Below are 19,221 nucleotides of genomic sequence, written 5' to 3'. Positions count from 1 at the left end.
AATGTAAGAGTGAAAGGGGGATGAATTAGATGGTGGTTGGTTTGTCCCTTCAGATGATGCACACTTGGAAGTCGCTGGGGAGGTGTGTTAGCTTAGCTCAATTGATAGAGCCCTGGACCGGTAATCCAGAAGATGTGGGTTCGAGTCCTTCAGCTGGCTAACCTATTCAGTGACTTCCACCTTTCAACACAAGGATATGCTCCATACCATTTATTATCCCACAGCTGCACATGCTGTATTATTTACAAGCAAGTATATTTACAATAATCACTTGTACCATAATTTCATGCGTATTAGCTGCAGCTTATGCACGATTTTTTTTTCTCACGGGCGCTCTGTGGTTTATCCACCGGTGCGGCTTATTTGATGACTATTTTTCCCTGGTATTTTCCTCATACGCTGGTTTTAACGAAAGGCCCGACAGTGTCTACGGAACAGCACCACCCTTTCAATGCACAAACAATGTGTAACAGGGGCATGTCAACATTCGAGTACATTGACCATCCTGGTGCCTTCCCCCAAGCAGCTTTAACGAAAGTGGTGACAGTGATTCATGTCTTCTGAAATGCCACTGATCTGTCGATCCATGAAAAACACACAACAAGGGCAGTCCGATCTTGGTAGAACACTAGAACTGACCTCCTTTGTTGTACACCATGCCGACCCGGAGTATGGACAACAGGGTTTATGGCCTTCTCTATAGTCTTCTTTGTCCCACACAATTAGTCGCGTCGTAATGCCTGCAGCTTATCTGCCCGAAATTTTCAAAATGTTCCTAAAAACCGATCCTGCGGTTTATCTGCAGTGCGGCTTATACGCATGAAATTACGGTAAATGATATTTGCAGCACTTACATCTAACGAAATCACAATGCTTACAAGTGATAAATGGAATGCGTACAAAATGAAGCACTATTTACAACATTGACCACATGCGTTTATGGGGCATTCTTGTTTACAAATAGCATCATTTGCATCTTAAGGAGTTCTGATGACATTTGTGAGTGCTCTGGACACTGCACATATCGCAACTTTGAGAATGCTGTTTCAGCGTCGCAGCTGCCATTTGGTATGCACAGAATAGCTAGACCTGCCTGTGAGAAGTGCGGGTACCGTTGCTTCGCATCTTCCCAGTAGGTAGTCAGCAGCAAATTTGTATTCTGAGGTGCATCCTCCATGAAATACTGCTTTAGTTCAGCATTAACATGAGGAGAGGTCGTACACAACAAGGCGGAACAAATCACTGTAGTGATCTACCTGCTGTGGCACTGATGCTTTTCTAAAAGGGTCTAGGACAGAACTTAGTTTCAGGAAATGCGTTTGGTTGAACTTGGTACCTTCTGCTACATTTTGCGCAACCGTACTGGACGACTTTTCGCACGGGCTATTGCAGAACTCATCAAGGCTATTTTTCACATCTTCTCTTTCTGCCCTTGGAAGCATTACCAACACAGTACACGCAGTGTTGCTTCTTTCGCTTGGCAGGTCGGAAAATACCTGTGGTAACTTTACGCAAACAAGATGCTCGTAGTGGGGCACTAAAACCTTCCCACTCTCAAGCTCAGTTGGGATATCCATCAACTGTCAAAGTGCGTCTCGCATCAATACAGCTTCTGCAAATAGTTGTTTGCTGTCTCCAGCAAGTATGCTCTTTATCTTTGCCGCTCTGCTTTTGCTAGTGTTGGTTTGCACCAAAGGACCCCACATTTCTACAGTGCAATCTAGTAGTGACTTGTAAAAGCTAGACCATCCGTTCGGAACAACAGCGGGAAGTTTGCGAATATCACTTCTGTCCATTCCATTTGCGTGGTGAAGCTGGTGATACTCCTGGAACAGCTTATTTGCATGCTTGAAGAGTGACCCAAACTTAATTACAATGGATCAAACGCCTGATACACAGTTTCCAGATACAGTGCAGTCTACAGTGACATGAATAAGGTGGGGTATGTCCTTAACGTGGAAAACATTTGTGGCCTCCACTGCACAGATGTCCTTCACCATTTTTCTCATGTACTCTGCTGAATCTGAAGCCAAAGCAATTACGTTCTTCCATGACTTTGCCACACTATTTAAAGCTTTAGTGGCACATTACCAATAGTAAAGCTGTTCCATGTGTTCACCCTTTCCAAGTCAATTAATACCGTTCGCTTCCCCTTCTTTTCTTTGCTGTGGTAGCATAACAAAACTTTTACAGTTGGAATACTGGTTATGCCAGGAGACTCATCCACAATTACTCTTACATTTGATTGTCCTATGTCTTCCCACAAAGCTTCGAAGTCCTTCTCAAATACCTCCTGAAGATGGTGTCGCCGTGACTGGTCACTTGCTGGCATTGTCTTAGTTGCTGGGCAGTACTTTTCCCCAAAGTCACCCTGGGCGCCATCGGCGTGTTCCACACTCACATCGGCATATGCTAGAGCGCGAACAAAATCGTGCACCACGCTCTTTGCACGTTGGTCCTTCTGCCGCTGTCTGAACATGATATCAAACACCGTCGGCTGCTCTTCGTTCTTCGCTTTTGCTTTGAGCGTGCAGGTCTTCAGCTTCTTCTGTGGGGTCGATGCCAAATGTTCCCGTATCCTGTTGTAGGGCTTCTTCGCAGGATCACGTGGCGACATTACGTGGCAATACTTGCATACCAGTGAACGTTGACCTGCACTTGTCGAGTCGCCTTGCACAGTTGCAGCCTCCAGGTCATCATGGTCCTTGCACCAGTCCTCTGGGGTCTTCCTTTTTCGTCCCATCGTAGATGCGTCCAGACGTTACTAATGACAGATGAGGACTGATTACTATCCACTATCTTTGAAAAATAATTCTTTGCTGACGTCAAAAGGGGAAACTCTGATATCGCTTATTCACTCGTTTCCTTTCCAAGTCGTTTTGTGTGCGACCTAATGACACTAATCCCCTAAGGAATGGACAGTATTCCACCGACACACTTGGATGCATTTTTGGGCACGTCAGTGACACGTTCGGTAGTGTGTTACACGTGGCCACCTTTGTTCTGGTCTTCAGTGGAATTCAGTGTCATACTAACAAGCTGGATTTACATCGATGGATTTACGAGCATGTCATATTAACGCCAATCACACTAATGAGGGCTCGTCGTACACTGTCTGACAGCATCTTGTCTTTTTTCAGTGCATCGGAAGTGGAACGCGGACACTACTTGTGGTTGTGCAGTGCTGTGTGGGTGACTAATGAGGATTCTTGTGAAGGAACATTCTTCCACAAATTTATGTGCTTGTGCATCGGTGGAGTTGACAGTGATGTTTCATAGAAGAATGACGAGGATCATGAGGTAAGTGCAACTAGTTCACTCTCCCTAATTCTGGCAGGGGCCGCTGTCGAAAAGCGGCTCCCTTGCACGCCTTATCGGACACGTTGCAGCTGGGAAGAGCTGCAGGAATACTGCTAGTTCAAGAGACAGGCCATGACATGCTTCAGCAGAAGCTCGATGATGCAGTCATGGATTATACATATTTCTGGATGATACAAATTTCTTCAGGGTCGTCGCATATGTGTTGTAGGTTATGTTTCGAGGTAGTTCGGACACTTTTTCAGGCCGTGGTGGATAATATGAACAGGCGACTCCCAATGACACGTGAAGTGGGCTGCACTACGCAAGTATGCAACCTATATCAACCGTGACCATTGACGATGTTTCGCCTTGCTGATGCTGGGTGAGTAAAGCACCGCAACTGGGACTCTCAAGCACCGACATGACGAGAGCGATGAAAGAAACAATGTCCAGGGCATGGCGGTTGACACAAAGATGCGGGACGCATCTCCTGTGCTTGTGCCAGAAGCAGTACCGCACTCGCAGCGATAAGGAGAACAGGCAATGCTATGCAAGTATGCAAGCTGAGTCAGTTGCAACCACAGTAAATGAGGATTTTTCGCCTTTCTGACAGAGGATGGTGGAACGGAGACTCTCAAACTCCAAGAATAAAACAGCGATGAAACAAACCATGTTTGAGCTATCGTGTATGATTGGAACCATGCGAACAGGCGAGATGCATGTCCCGCGCTTGTCAGGGAATCAGTACGGCAATCTGCGACCCGGCCACGACATCTCTCGTTCATCTAAGAAAAAACCATATGGGTGTGACTTTGTGCTTTGAAAGCACCTACAGGTCGATCTTGGGGGAAAGAGAACATAAAAAATTCAAAGTAACGTTTCTGGTAGCAAGTAGAGAGAAAATACATAGCAAGTACTCATTCCCTGCACTTTGGTTTACTCATCTATTTTTTTTGTTTGTATGAGACGAATACATTTATTTAGTGCAACCACGAAAGATTAGTATAATCAAGATTCTACTATCGTAGTGGCAAACATTTCCTAGTGGCTATGTAATATTTCGTTTACAAATACTCGTTTTGGCATGGAGAACCAGGTTCCTCTCCACCTTTTAGTTATGGTCACCCAATTGCTCACTCTGCGACTACAGCCTGATTTACTGTCTTGTCTTTGCTAAGCATACAAGTGCGTAGACATAATAAGCACGATGGGCTATTCCCTCATGCTTCATTAGAGTGGTTTTGCTTCTGTGTCCTTAAAACCCTCTAATGCCAAAGCAAAATAATTCACAGAGAAAAATTCATTTAATATCTGCTGTAGCACAGATGATACAATGGGCGTATATGCTATAAATATTTACTGGGGCCTGTGACTGCCAAGAAAACAGTTTCAGTCCTTGTTGTAGCGCAAGGTGACTTGGCATTTCCCGCAAAATGTGTATGACATTGAAGTGAGTTCGGGAACACATGATTTGCACCTCATGTGCCTTTCGTTCCAAAATGGGAGGTAGTTGACACCATCAAATCTGATGTCGTCGACCACAGCCACCTGCTTAACTTTCCTCTTCACTGGGAGCCCTACTAAGCCATTGGAGGGTCTTCCACGTGTCTTTCTTCCCACCACCATCAGGGGCATGACTGCCTCGGTCTGGAATTTACGGAGGTTCACATGCTTGCAGCTGAGCTGTGCACAGTGCATTTGATAAAACAGCAAACTGCTGACAACAACCATCACCACAGAATGGTATAACAGATACATGTACCACTGTACCACCCGTGAGACCTGAATTTGCACATTCCAGCCAGATAATTGTGCATGTCTATGCCTCCCATATACTTGTTGTATTCTGCAACGAGCTTTGGCTGGCGGACTTGCAGAAATTTCTTCTCCTTCCTGTCCCACCTTGGTAGAGTGCCTTCTGGTTCCACGGAAGTGTAGTTAGACGCAGGTGTCACTGCCCTGTTGTTACCATCGTACATCAGCAATTTTCTTGGAGTTGTCAACAATGCTGTCATAAGATCCACTGCCTTCTTTCTTGAGATCCTCCTAGGATTTGATTCGGGAATTCTTCAAACTGTTCTTTCTGATGGTTCCTACAAAATCAGTTACTTTGTTGCCGAGCTCGGTGGTGAGGTCCAAAGACGTGAAAAAGAGGTTCCGCCTCTACTTTATACCCGTTCATTTCTGGAAGCTGGGAGCACATTTCCTGACGACATGACCACCTAGTCCATGCTTGTAGGTTGTCTGTCCCTGGAGCATGTCAAAATTGGACAAAATTTCAGCGGGCCCAGCACAGCTTGCCTGGTTTCAGCCTTGCCCATCATACACTGCTTCACGCTGCACCTGCCTGTGAAGCTGACCATTATTTCGTCTACGCCGTTGAACTCTTTGGGCTCTACGTTTTAGAAGCTTTCTTGCAGCTTTGCCAATCAGGGCCGAATTTTCCCAGCCTTGTCCTTCTTTACTTCCTCAGTAACTGCGAGGTTGTCTGTGAAGTGCAGCAACCGCATGATGGCTTTGAAGCAACTTCGGGACATGAGATTGGCAATAGTATGATGACGTGACCCCGACTCCCATTAGGATCGGATACTAGGCATCTGCACGAGACCTATTATAATGTATATGCCAATGAACTACTCAGTTTCAGCTTGCATAACGTTCAACCACTTCCCAGTTGTATGTGTACTGTAATGATTTGTGTCCTTCACTATGATGCTGATCATTTTTGGGAGTAACAACCCATCTTGAAATACGAAAGTGGTGTAGCCACCTCCAGTGCCCATTAAAAAACTCCCGGTGAATGTCAGTAAGTTCGAGTCAAGGAGTTGTTTTCTCCAGTGTCCCCTATCAATAGATCCCCCACCGCATGCACTGTCACCTCTGGCGTACACATCGCTGTCATCATCAGAAGAGTCATCAGGAGCAGCTCCATTATCATCTGGAACACTGACGTTTAGAATATACTCATCATTGTCGTCACTGTGAGAACTACCAAAATGCTCCAGAACATCATGGCACCATGGTGCTAAAAGGACAAGAAAAATATGTCGTCAGCAAGGTGAGAATCGATATTTGTAGCACATGTGCTACAACCGAGACAGCTTATCAAGAATGCCCATTGTGGCAAACTTGATACGATAGAAACGTACTGCGATACGGGTGTTAGTTACAGGTTATTTGACTCAACGCTGCAAGAAATGATAATAAATACCTCTACGTTTGATGTAAAAACTAATTTTTGCTTGCTTACCATTTCATTTTGTTGCATGGCCGTGGAACACAGCCGCTTCCAGCTGTAGACGACGCCATGTTTAAAGCGCACTGCAGCACCACAAGCAGCGGCTCCCATGACTTGAAGTCTGTGTCACGTAAACCGCCACGGGTATCATATTTGATATCAAGCCATTTTATATCAAGTAATGTTCAATAAATCCATCCCACTTCGACTTTCATGTATCCAGCGCCCATAGGTTCATTTGTGATACATGAAAGTCAAAGTGGGATGGATCCTCCTGAGACCCTTAGTGACTTTTTCATGGATTTTTTTTCTCCAACATTCAGAACTTGCTTCAAATGATTTCGCAATGAATTTGACAAGTTTTTATGGAAAAACAGTTACTCATTTGGATGCTGTGCAATGTCCAATATGTTGGACATTGGGTCCAAGAAGGAGTTTCTTTCAGGCAGGGCAAGTAATGTGGATCCATAGCTGATTAAAACCAAGCGACATGTCTTGATGAGAAAAGAAATGCTGGTGAAATTTTATTTACAGACAAAAAGTGACGTTAGGAAACAACTGTTCACTTGCGCGAATGAGCTATTTTGAAGCAAAGCCTTTACTTCGTAATGCAGAAAACATTTGGCATTTTGTGCACATAAATTTTAGTTTTCATGGTGCAGCCTTGTTGCCTGCACTGAGCTGCATTTGAAATGTCCGCCAGTCTTGGCATGTGTCCAAGTGCCTTTGACCGGACTTCGAAGGGAGGAAGTGGTGCCCGTTTTTGTGGTGGAAACCACTTCACATCCCTGTCTTCTGTGCTTGCCTGCTGGCCTTGAGCAACAAGAGCTTCGGCAGTTGAGTGTCGAAAATCCAAGAATTTGAGGACATCCTTTTGCTTGCTTTGCGCAGCTTTCATGTCCTTTCGGTATTGGACCCACGAGTTGCTCATAGACATGACATGTCAAACAAGTGGAAGATGCACTGGATGGTCCACTCCTTGGTCCTTGCATCCATGCGGTATAGTAGCTTATCATTCTATCCACCGTGTCGACACCACCTATGTTGATGTTGTACACGTTAACAATGAGTGGCCGCTCAATGTACCTCAATGTACTGCTTCTCTTTAGCAGACCATCTGCGGCACATATCCTGTGGTTCTTTTCCATGCAAGCACGACAGAAGTGTAACACCTTTGTTGTCGTACCATCTCACTGCAATCTGCTTTTCATCGCTCCTACTCCCCAATTCTGACATTCCACGGAATCTGACTTTAAGCTGTTGCTCTGACGATAGCCTGACTCTCTTGGGCAGACGGTTCATGATAGTACCATTTCCCGCAATCCCCTTTTCTGCAAGCTTGTCCAGCGGTATTCAAGATGCAAAATATCAGTAAAAAAATGCTTTGTCCCCGGGGAAAGATCCTGTGCAAGGTATATAACCGCTGACTCACCTATTCCGGAGGCGTTTCAGTTCCGCTGCTTTTCCTGACGGAACTGGGCACTTGAAGAGAGAATTAGCTGTGACGATGTATGCTGACCTCATCACACTACTCCGTAGGTAGCGAATAAGGAGACTTGTCAACCAGTTAAACCTCCTCAAATGGTTAAAAAGAGAGAGGTAAAAAGCGACGGTTTATTACATGTACTGGGATTGCATAAGATGTGCACGGGTTGGGAACTGAAAGCAAAGTGAGTACAGAAGGCAAGAATAGTGAGAGTTCAGAGACAGAGAGCAAGTCTCCCCAGCAGGTTTCGTCTTTCAGGTCCCGTGTTTATAGGTAAAAGGTCATGTGCTTTGCTCCCGAAGAGACCCCAAGGAACCCAGACATTGGGTCATTGCGATGCGTCATCTACGAGAAGAAAAATGGAAATGGAAGGGAAACACAGTCCTGTAGGGGAAGGGCACTCCCTGCCTGGTATCCCAAGGGATGGCACACCTACAGCTTATCTTCGTTCGGCACCAGGAGAAGTATTTCTGGAACTGGCCGGAGGGCCGTTTTGGTGGTCCCTCCGCTGATGATCTTCACCTCCACCCTACGGACACTTCCGTCCTTGCAGGGAACCATCCTACACACCAGACTTACCATATTTTCTCGATTCTAAGGACCCCCTTTTTTTCAAAGTGGGGCATCTCAAAGTGGGGAGGGGTCCTTACAATTGAGCATCCGCGCGGAGGAGGGGGCGGTGCATGATGACTCGCGCTCGCACGAACGCCGCGCTAGTATAACAACGATAAGCAACTTTTGTACACCACACAAGAGACAACGTAGTTTATTGCTATCTATATACAACTTTCTTCACTATCACTGCCGATGGAGTCATTTGAGTCGGAGTGCGAGCTGCCCTCTGTGTCGTTGGCGTCCCACAGTATGTCGTCCTCGGTTCCATCCAAGGCATTGCTGATGGCACATTTCTTGAATGATTTCACCACAATTTCTGGCTGTACTGCCTTCCAAGCATTTGACACCCACTGCGCTATGGCCGCCGCGGACGCCTTCCTTATTTTTCCGGTTGGTGTCACTTCCCGGTTGTTGGCCCGGATCTAGTCCTCGTACTCCGCACGGAGGTTTGCCTTGAACGGCTTATTCACAGAAACATCAAGAGGCTGCAACACTGACGTGAGGCCTCCAGGGATGACGACCAAGTCTGTGTTCTGTCCCTTACACGTTGCCTTCACTTCGTCTGTCAAATGGCCACGGAACGCGTCCAACACTAACATCGATGGCGTACGGAAAAGTGCGTCAGGTCGCCGCTGCCACACAGTCTTCACCCAGTCAACCATCAGGTCAGACGTCATCCAGCCCTGTTGCTGGCAACGCACGATAACATCCTTTGGGAACACCTCGTTTTTAGGTAGAGTTTTCCTCTTCAGGATGATATATGGCGGCAGTTTCCTTCCGTCAGCTGTTATGCACAACATCACCGTGACGCGAAGCTTCTCGTGGCCTGTTGTGCGTACTGTTACTTGCTTCGCTCCGATCTCGTTGACCGTCGTTGCCCGTGGCATATCAAGGTACACCGCAGTTTCGTCAGCATTACCAATCTGTCCCATAAGGTACTCCTTGCTCTTTCGTAGCTTGGTGACATACCGCTGGAAGGCCGTGATCTTGTCCTCCATGTCTCGTGGCAGCTTCTGACATATTGTGGTCCTTCGTCGAACGGAAAACCCTTGGCGTCGCATGAAGCGTTCAACCCATCCGCGGCTGGCTCTGAACACGTGGCGTGGAATATCCAACCTCTTCGCGATTTCCCTGGCTTTCTCACGAATGCCGTCGGCGGTCACAGCAAGGCCGTCTCTCCTTTCTTTTCTTACGTGCTCCGCAACTTCGGCTTCGAGCTCTGGATGCCTGCCTTCCTTTGGTCCCGAGAACTTCTTCCTCGTCGACGTGCAGCTGAAGATGGCGTCTCGCTGTTGGCGCCAGCGAATCACGCATGTCCTTCCCAAGCTGAATTCCTCTGCTGCTTGATGACTGCTATGCGATTCCGCGTACAAAATCACCTTGCGTTTGAACTGGGCAGAGTATGATGCCCTGTTCGAACTCATCATGCGTGGGTAGCTGAACAAACCGGAAAATGGATACCGACCCTCCGGATAACTTTAGACTCCGAGCGCGCGGTGGGAAAGAGAGAAAGGAGGCCAAGTCAAGGCAATGAGGTCGCTCGTGGTCATGTGGATCAGCACATGAGGGAATGACTCATGGGACGCGGCTGCTACGGAGGAGTAGGGTGAAGGTGGGGTCCTTATATTCGCGGGCAAACCTTTTTTCAAAACTAGGTTGCCCAAACTCGGGGGGGTCCTTACAATCGGGGGGTCCTTAAATTTGCGAAAATACGGTATCAGTCAGGTATTCCGTCTTGCTCCCTTTCCTTGAGGTGCACGAGGTCGCCGGCAGTGCGAAAAGGTAGTCACGTCTCCAGCAGTCCCAAAAGGTGTTGGCGAGCGCCCAGACCTTCCTCCACTGCTGAATGTACATGTTCGCTTGTTGATGTGACGTAACAATTAAGAGTCAGCCAATCAGGATCACATTTTCAATGGCTGTAGCCAATCACGAACGTGCTTTCTGCAGGCGGTCGTGGCCATGGAGAAGAACCACCGTCGTCTGCGAGTTGTGATTGAACGTCCCCGAGTACTAAAGGGTAAAACTTAAAGGGCAAAACGGTCTCAATCATTCTCAAAACTGATTTTCCCAAACGCGTCTTTCAGTTCTTGTCTAAATATCTAGGTCTGCAGGTTACAGGTGAGCCGCAATCATTTGCAGGTTCTTGAATTTGCAGAACGAATTCTGAACCTTAATTGTAAGAGGGAGAGGAGGCAATGCGCCGGCTTTCTCTCTAGGTGGTGTTGACAGGGTGCACCTCATTTCTGTCTAAATCAGCGTTTTTCAGGCGGCCTCCAACTCTGACGAGTTAGTACTCATCGGGAAACGGATCAAGCTTCTAGAGACGGCTACCCTTGTGGACGTTTTGCCTCTTCTGGAGGCATGTGATTTCCTCGGTGTAGGCTTCACGTTGAACACTCAATAGAATGACATTTCTGGCATCGTTCACACTTGCCACTGTTCGTGTCTCGGAAGAAATATGCCAATGGCTACACTTTTCGGGTTGGAGATCGTGCTGGGTGTGGAAGGAGCATGCGATATGCTTCAAGTTGGCAATAGCCCGTACAAGCGCAGTCCACCTAGAAAGACATTGAAAACTTTTGGTTCCAATGTGATGCTGTACCTGCAGGCACGTTGTGTAGGTAGCCACTTCGGCACGTATCACGGGTTTGACGTCTTGCTCCACGAGCTTGTATTGTGGTGTATTTGCGGTAGTTGTGTTGTCAGACTGTTTTCTAGGAAACTGTGTCCCCTTCAGCCACATAGTTTGGCTAAGTTTATGGGTAACGACAGGTAGCGTTGCGTGGTTGGCCGGATTCTGTTCCGTCAGTACGAAGTGCCACTGGTCTGGCCATGAACACCTGTGAATCCTTTCCACCCTGTTACTAACGTACACGAAGATCCTTCAAGCGTGGTTGTGTATGTACCAAAGGACGATTTTCCTGTCCGTGAAGAATGTTGTTGCATGAACACTGATGCTGATCTCATTGAATATGAGGTCAGCAATCTCGACCGCCAGAGTTGACGCCTTGGGATAATGATCTCAGGTTGAGGTGCGAGCTTCACTTTGTCCAGGAAGAATCCAACGTGGCACATACCCTGTGCGTCCGCAACCTTCAGATAAGCAACGGTGGCAATTGCTTGCTGTGATGCATCAGAGGACACAAATAGTTCCCTGCATCTTGAACTGATGAGTAAAGCCCCAACGAAAGGTCGAGCCAGTTCTAGTCCTTCAAGGTCTCGTAAAGAACTCTTCCAGGCATCCCATCCATTGAAAACAGGAAGAGGAGTGCCCCATTCTTGTGTGTGTGACGATCTTAGCAGAAGCCTTCCTTGCACTGTGATGGGAACAGCAAATGGCAAACAGCCCAGTGGGTCGTAGATGCTGTTTACAGTCAAGAGGATACCACGCTTGGTATCTGTTCTCTCACATTGTGGTGCTTGGAAGGTGAACATATCTTGTTAGAGATTCCAGCTCACCCCAAGGCTTCATTGAGGCAGAATAGTTGTTGAAGTACAACTGTTAATTACAGCCAGCTGGGATCCTCTGGCCAAGATATACAATTCACAGCACAGCCCAAACACTTTCTGTACACTTTCCAGCATTGTTCCTTTACCTTGACACACAGTGGAATAATCAATTAGTGCTGTGTAGCTTTCTGAGAACAAGGTAGACCAGGGTAAGAAAATCAACTTTTGAGGTAAAAAAGGGAACATCAAATTGTGCTTGCTATTTTACACGTCTGAGAGTGAAAAACTGTTAAACACATCTGATGGGAGTGCGCTTCTGATAGCGTGTATAGCAGTAGCAGGAGGGGATTTTCTGCGATGCTTTCCAAACGAACCCCAGAGTTACCCTGTAAATTGACGCATATGTTCATATGCGACATACCGAAGCTTTCTGCTGATCATACGCTACATGTGGTATTAGAGCAAATCAGTTTCCTGCATGTGTGAACAATATGTGTAAAACACGAATTTCTAAAGCCACTTGTTGACTTTCCTGTTTCTTATCAGGTGATATTCAGCACTATCTCTTATGTACAGTTGCCGACCGATTTTTCGGACATGCTTGATTATTCGGACTCGTTCGCGGAACGGCCGCGGGTCCCATAGAGGTGATGTATAAGAACGTCCAAAATTTCGGACGCCGTGCAGCTCCGTCGCTCGATATTTCGGACTCTGTTTGCCCAACCCGCGAATATCTCTCATGGTGTGACTGAAAACATTGGTATCATCTGAAATTCGTATCAAAGGAAATCAACCAACTAAAATATTGAGGCAAACAAATAGGCAGTGATGATTGTTGATTTTCCATTCCTCTGAGTAGAAGAGATCTGTCGTAGCGCTTTTGCGTCTTCGTTTTTGGCCAACGGCCCAGCACGTGCTCTCCGCCCGCGAGTCGCGCTGCAGCGCTGTAAAGCGAGCTTCACCTAAAGCACGCATGCGTTAGGTGAAGCCGACTTGCGGACTTGATGACGGCGGTGCCTCTGTCAATGTACTTACAGTGACGAAATGTCGCTTCGGGAAATAGAAGCTGATGTTATCAGGCAGAGCTGGAAGCGCGCGCGCATCGACAAATTTTTCCAGCCTACTAGGGCTTAGTAAAGTTTATTTTGAAGCGAAATTCGTTTTTTCGGACTGCTCGATTATTCGGACTCTTGCGCGATCCCCGCCCAGTCCGAAAAATCGGATGGCGACTGTACGTGAATTACACCTCAAACATTCCTGTTTGCTAACACAGTAGGTTGAAATGTTTGGTGTTGGAGATGCAGCTGTTGGGCTGCTCTTACATGCATTCTCCTCTTCGTGACAACAGAGAGACATTACACAGGGATGCCACATGCCACATTACATTTCCAGCAAGCTCTCCTGCAAGGTAAACAGAATACAGTATATTTCCATTAATAATTGATAATTCGTCGTTTTGCTTAATGTGATCGAGTTCGAAGGTCCTGTCAAATGCCCATATGTTTCTATTGGTAAGAGGGTTGTTATTTCGAATGTGAAGGCAGTTAACTTGTATAATTTGGAAGATGCATCTGCATACCAAGCACCCATGTTGCCTGTGTTGCACTGCTCATAGCAACATAAAAGTTTGCCCTCCAGCTTCTGTGGCAGGTGGTGTCAGTACCGATGATATCCATTTGGTGGTGAAACATTTTTCTTGTTCTTCTCTCTGAGCTTTGTTTTACGAGGCTTCTGTGTGTAATCTGTCGGCGTAGCCGTCCATATTTATATTTGAACCACATGCATAAATTACTCTGCCACATGATAGTTGTACAGTAGGCTCTTGTTAAATCAAACTCCTGGGGACCACATAATTCGGTGTGAATTACCAGAAGTTTGTCTCATCGGACATTCATTTGAATACATATGTTGTAACATAAAACTTCAGTTTATTGTATGGGCAGTATAAAGAAAGGACTCCTTGAACATTTTTTGTTTTTAAGCAGAGGCCACATGAGGAAGGGGCCCACACGAGACATTAGCACACCAGAGTCAATGAAGAGTTAGTCCAGAGCTCTTAGTTAAAGATGCACTAGAAAACATTTCCATAGCTCCCTGCTCCCTCAGAATACGAGTTTTCAAAAAAACCCTGACACCAGGGTTGTTTGGATTTAATCCACATGGATTTTATCCGGTGGATTTTTTTGGATTTTATCCGCAGAATTTTATCCGGGCTTTTTAGAGATTTCCTCCAGATGTGCCGTGTAAGACAATCTGAATTCAAACGTCACACGGAAGACTCCCGGTTTATTTTCTTGTAGTGTTGGCTGTTTGCAAAAGCCCAGGAATGCGCAAAATTAGCTTTTAACTTTTTTAACTTTGTTACTTTTCACTTAACTTTTTTTAATTTGTAACTTTTCAGATTGAACTTTTTCCCGTTTTCTTCTACTTTTGTCCATTCAGGGAGAGACTTTCTTCCGCTTCCTGGAGGCATTGTAACTGAAGTGCGCCGAAACACGACAGCTAATCCAGGCGTGTAGGCAGGGCCGGTGCTAGGGGTGTGCGGAGCCTGAGACAAAGGCACATCGCGGGGCCTGTTTCACACGATTAAGAGCATACTTGATATTAAAAAAAAAAGTGTAATCCCTGGTTGAGGGCTTCGTGCGTGGGGCTTATGGAAGCGTAGCATTATGCAAGCGAGTAGGGTGATTGGGCTAGGTTGCGTTGAGTGACTGTTAGCCATTCTAACGGGGTTTCGATGCAAAGCGATCTGTAGTCGTCACATGTACTAAGGAAGTCCATCAATGAAGCTGGAAATGATGTGATGGTCCTTAAGTTCTACAGCCCTGCCTAGTTTACATTTTTCTTCATAATATTTTTTAATACAGTGACCCCTCTTGAGTTTTAAGTGAATAAATTCACGTTCCCATTAGTGTGGCGCACTGCAGAAAAGTAGCACTTCACAGCTTCCTCATGAAAGTTGCTCACCCTATCTTGTCATGGCCACTGGTGCTCTGTCGTCGTCTTGTGAAATATGTGAAGCAATTTTTTGATTGCATAAATGTTCCGAAAGCGAGGAGATGTCATGGTGAAAGGAATTGTGCACTGGCTTGACGGAGCAAAAGAACAATTCACTCAGATGTTTCATCCCCCACACGGGAGACATCATCAGTGCAGGAACAGAATGAGGGAAGACAGCAACCAACAAATTATTTAAGGTGGCCAGCATACACATTGGGTAGAAGACAGCGATTGTCGTTTTAAGCAGAAGGTCGCCTTGAACGTGTCAAGATTTGTGGAGCTTTCTGGGGCCCCACTGTTGTTCTCTCGCCAGGGCCATGGCATTGACAAAATTGAAACAATGGTCCGTTGTCCAACAGTGTCCAGTTAGCTCCGTTTTCTACCTAGTTGCGTTAGACGTTCTTCGACAAGAACGAAGAATGTCGGTGAATGTAACTTCGCAACCTATGTAAAATGTAGTTGAACTTTACAATCTTTAATTGAGGTTAAATACCTCGAATAATGTATGAGAATACAGATTTTTTGTATGCGGATCACTGCTTTAAAGAGTGAATTTTTTCTTAGAGCAAGAATGCCTCATGCTGCGCCTCAGTAATTGTCTTTTGCCTCTTCTGTCTGAGGTCCCTTATGACATGAGAGATGCCACCCTCTTTTTCTGCTTGTGGGCCTCAGACCCGTCTTGCTTTTCTTCCGTGTTTCTCACAAGGTCTTCCTTCCACTTTCTATTCCCACAGCGAACGGATTTGATCATCCTGTGTGTGACGTTTACTTTGTCCAAATCGCCAGCTGCCAAGCATCATGAACCACTCTCTGCGCAATCAGTGACTCTTCTTTCAGGTTTTCAACGACACATTCTTTGTGGATAAAAAAAAAAAAAAAAACTCATTGCATTGCCATGATGACATGCAAAGGATGATTTTAACAAATGGTTGGACGTCCTTCTCTCCTCTACAGAGCTCCAACCGATGGACAAAACGACATACATGCAGGCTAGCTGGTGGATGAACTCCATAATATAAAAGCCTGAGTCTGGGCACAAAGTGGGACGACACCCAGCACACTACTCAACAGTCGTGTTGTGTGTCATCCCTCTGTGTGCCCAGACTCAAGCTTTTAAGTTACGGAGTCCAACCGTAGGATGTCCAGCATTTAATCTTATCTGTCGAAATTCTTTGGGCATAGCTGTGTCAAGCTCAGCGAGCAGACTTTCATGTTTGGGCCCTTTGGGCACCAATGGGCCCTTTCTGCTTACAAACCTGTCAGACACTGATGCTCTGTGAGCATTTCCAGAAAAAGCACAGGGCACTTCTTACTGATCTCCTTTGACAGTGCGCAGGCAGGATCCAGGCAACTTGCACCTTGAACCAATTTGTACTGCAAGAAGCACCTGCCTGTTATCTTTTTCACACATGCTTTGATGGATGAAACACAGTCACGCTTGAAGTGGAGCAGAGTTAGCTGTGCCTGCTTTTTGATCCTGCGGAGCTAGGTTTTGGCTGCAAGCCGAATGTCACAAGCAGACAAGGAAATGATAATGTCACTCTGGTCCTCATCAGTTTTGAGCAACATGGGAATTCTGTCTGCAGCATTTAGAATCTCTCTTTTAGTGATTCGACTCAGCAGAGGCCACAAAAGGCTCTCCAGTGCCGGTGTAAGAAACAGGTGCGTCAGTTTGAGCTTCTGCCAAAATTGACTCAAACTCCTCAGCAACATGAATGCCAGTTTCATGAACAGCCCACTACTGCCTTCTCGATTATCGTGAAGCTACTGCAGGTCGGCTTCTTATTCGATTTCTTTACACAGTTGACATACTGGGCCAGGTTTGCATGCACTTCAAGTGCCATTGCAATCACTTTGCTATTCTCTAGCCACCTCACGACTCACAACTGTGGCAGAAATACTGCGACCTCAGTGTTGTTTGCATACTCTGCACGGCGAATCTTGTATCGTCCTCGTCGTCTTCTGGGTTCTTCAAACTCAAGGGAGAGGGGGGGGGGATATGTTTATTGAGAGAGAGAGAAAAAAAAAGCAAGGGAAGGAATGCTACATGGGAATGTTACATCTTTCAATAGCGTTGTGTCCAGCTAGATAAAAAGTCAAAGTGCAAATTGCTGAAAATCTGCTGGAGATCGGTATTTGGTTGGCACAAATCGCTGCAACTTGGGCTGACGTCATCCTAATGTCACCTGCAGAGGCAGTTCGTAAACTGCGTTGGGCTCAAAGCAGTGAGCTAGTCCAAAAATATTTCAGGAGGAGTTCTATGGGGAATTACATGGGTGAGGAGGATTTCATTATCATATCTTCCAAATGCACTAATCAAACTTACAATTTGGGGGGGGGGGGGGGTAAACCCCCAAACCCCAAACAGCAGTTGCTGCTCGAAACAACAAAGCAACGATGCTAGTCTATGTAGTTCAATTCGATGTGCACAAGTCCATTTCTACATTTTCTCTTCATCTTGCAAAATTATTTTCAGACAAGGTGAAAACCAGCTTCATACATTGAGCCATAGTGACACGGAGAGCATTACTTAAACGAGTAGGAATTTTCATTTCCTACTCGTTTGTAATGTGTACAACCTTTGACAATAACAGCTATCGAGCAGGTTGGTACATAATATACATATCTATTCCAATAGCGGCAAAACGATGTTAAGACATGCCACACGACCAGCAGCAGCACTTTCAACCTTTGGATTTTATTTTTGCAATATACACACCTGCCAGATACAGTTGTAAGGCACGCTGGTGTTATAGAATAGAACATCGCGTAGAGGGGTGCAGAAGCTGCATGGGATACCTCATAACCATGCTTGGTTGAGAATCTTAATAGATTTGGACCATACTTGGCCCATCATTGCTGGTGCCTCATGGGACGCTATCTAGCCAACTAATGCCCGACTAGAAACCGAGATTGGTTCTACAATGGCCCCAACGGCATTGCATGCTGGTCCCCATGTTTGTTAGGATGGTCTGTGACATACTGGCCCAAAGTTGGCGGTATTCAGTTGGCCCGAGTAAGGCCGATGTCAATCAAAGCTTGGCCGAACCCTCTTCTTCGCAAGCTTGGCCCAACTAGGCCGAACAAAGTTTAGGTATAGGAATGTCGTTTTTCTCCATGGGAATCACATTGTTCTGCTTACTGCTAACAGATTCTTCATCCCGCTCTGGTTCATAAATTTGGTGCCCCGTGTGTTTCTTTTAAATACAGACAGGCAAGCTTGAACCCCTTGAACCCCTGTATGCAAGAAGGGGATAAGTCGAAAAATCCCAAACCGAAAAAACTCAACCGAAAGTGAGTATTTGGTAAAGTAATTGCAGCCGGGTTACCTCGACTAATGCAATGGAAAATGTGTAACATATATATTTGTGTTTTTTGGGTCTGTGACTTAGCAGAAATTGTCCGTGAGCATGATATATCATTTTTCAATGTAACACCGCATGCACACAGGGTTATCGCGCAAATACAAGCAGCTTTCACAAGTCGTACTTTGATTGCTGAAGAACCAGATAGGGTGAAGTCACCTGTGCGTTGCAGAGCAGTCTGGGTCGAGCGTATCGTGCTGCTAAACGAGCACAATCTTGAAAATATCTCGTAGGTGACCAGCATAATATGACTTATTAGCTTAGTGCTCACGTTTTTTTTTCTTCTTTGTTTTTTTTTTTTTCGATTACAACGCTCAGTATCACTGCCGACACAGTCGTGTTAGTTAGGAAGAACGGGTTTTTCGAGTGGAAGCCGCAGTTCAATTTAAGCTATCATTTGTATGCGTGTGTAGAAAAGGGGCAAGACCTGACTGCCCATCCTATTGACACACACACATTTGTCGTTTCTTACCCTCCTGTAACAGGTCAATAAATTGCAATACGGTCCTAAATTTTCTATGGCAGGTACATGCTGGTATGTGGACGTCATTGCAGCAAAAATACACGAAAGGGGATTGCATTACATGCATGGATTGCTTATTGCATACAGAGGTTCAATTACTTCATATGTGGTTATCTCTAAATTAAAAACCCGAGACTGGAGGACAAAAAACGGCAAGCTTGTCTGTGTTATGGATCTGTGGGAACTAGCTAGCAGACAGCCACACAGGAGGAAGCCCAGAGGTCAACTGTTTATTCCACTGATC

General features: G+C 45.9%; 1 long non-coding RNA gene across 4 annotated transcripts in view; it reads left to right on the top strand.

The window, feature by feature from the left end:
- LOC135388482 (uncharacterized) overlaps positions 1-19,221 on the top strand; it is a 278,759-nt gene that overhangs the window by 23,591 nt on the left and 235,947 nt on the right. For 3 of the 4 annotated variants that reach the window (XR_010421404.1, XR_010421402.1, XR_010421403.1), the window contains exon 4: positions 3,141-3,300. This is a non-coding gene — a long non-coding RNA (uncharacterized LOC135388482). Of the gene's footprint in view, positions 1-3,140; positions 3,301-3,563; positions 3,972-19,221 lie in introns of those variants that run through there. The other variant, XR_010421401.1, reaches the window with a different exon arrangement.

Source organism: Ornithodoros turicata, chromosome 3, assembly GCF_037126465.1.
Source record: "Ornithodoros turicata isolate Travis chromosome 3, ASM3712646v1, whole genome shotgun sequence".
Lineage (NCBI taxonomy): Eukaryota > Metazoa > Arthropoda > Arachnida > Ixodida > Argasidae > Ornithodoros > Ornithodoros turicata.
The sequence above is the reverse complement of the archived record's forward strand: the minus strand, read 5'-3'. Positions and strand labels throughout refer to the sequence as shown.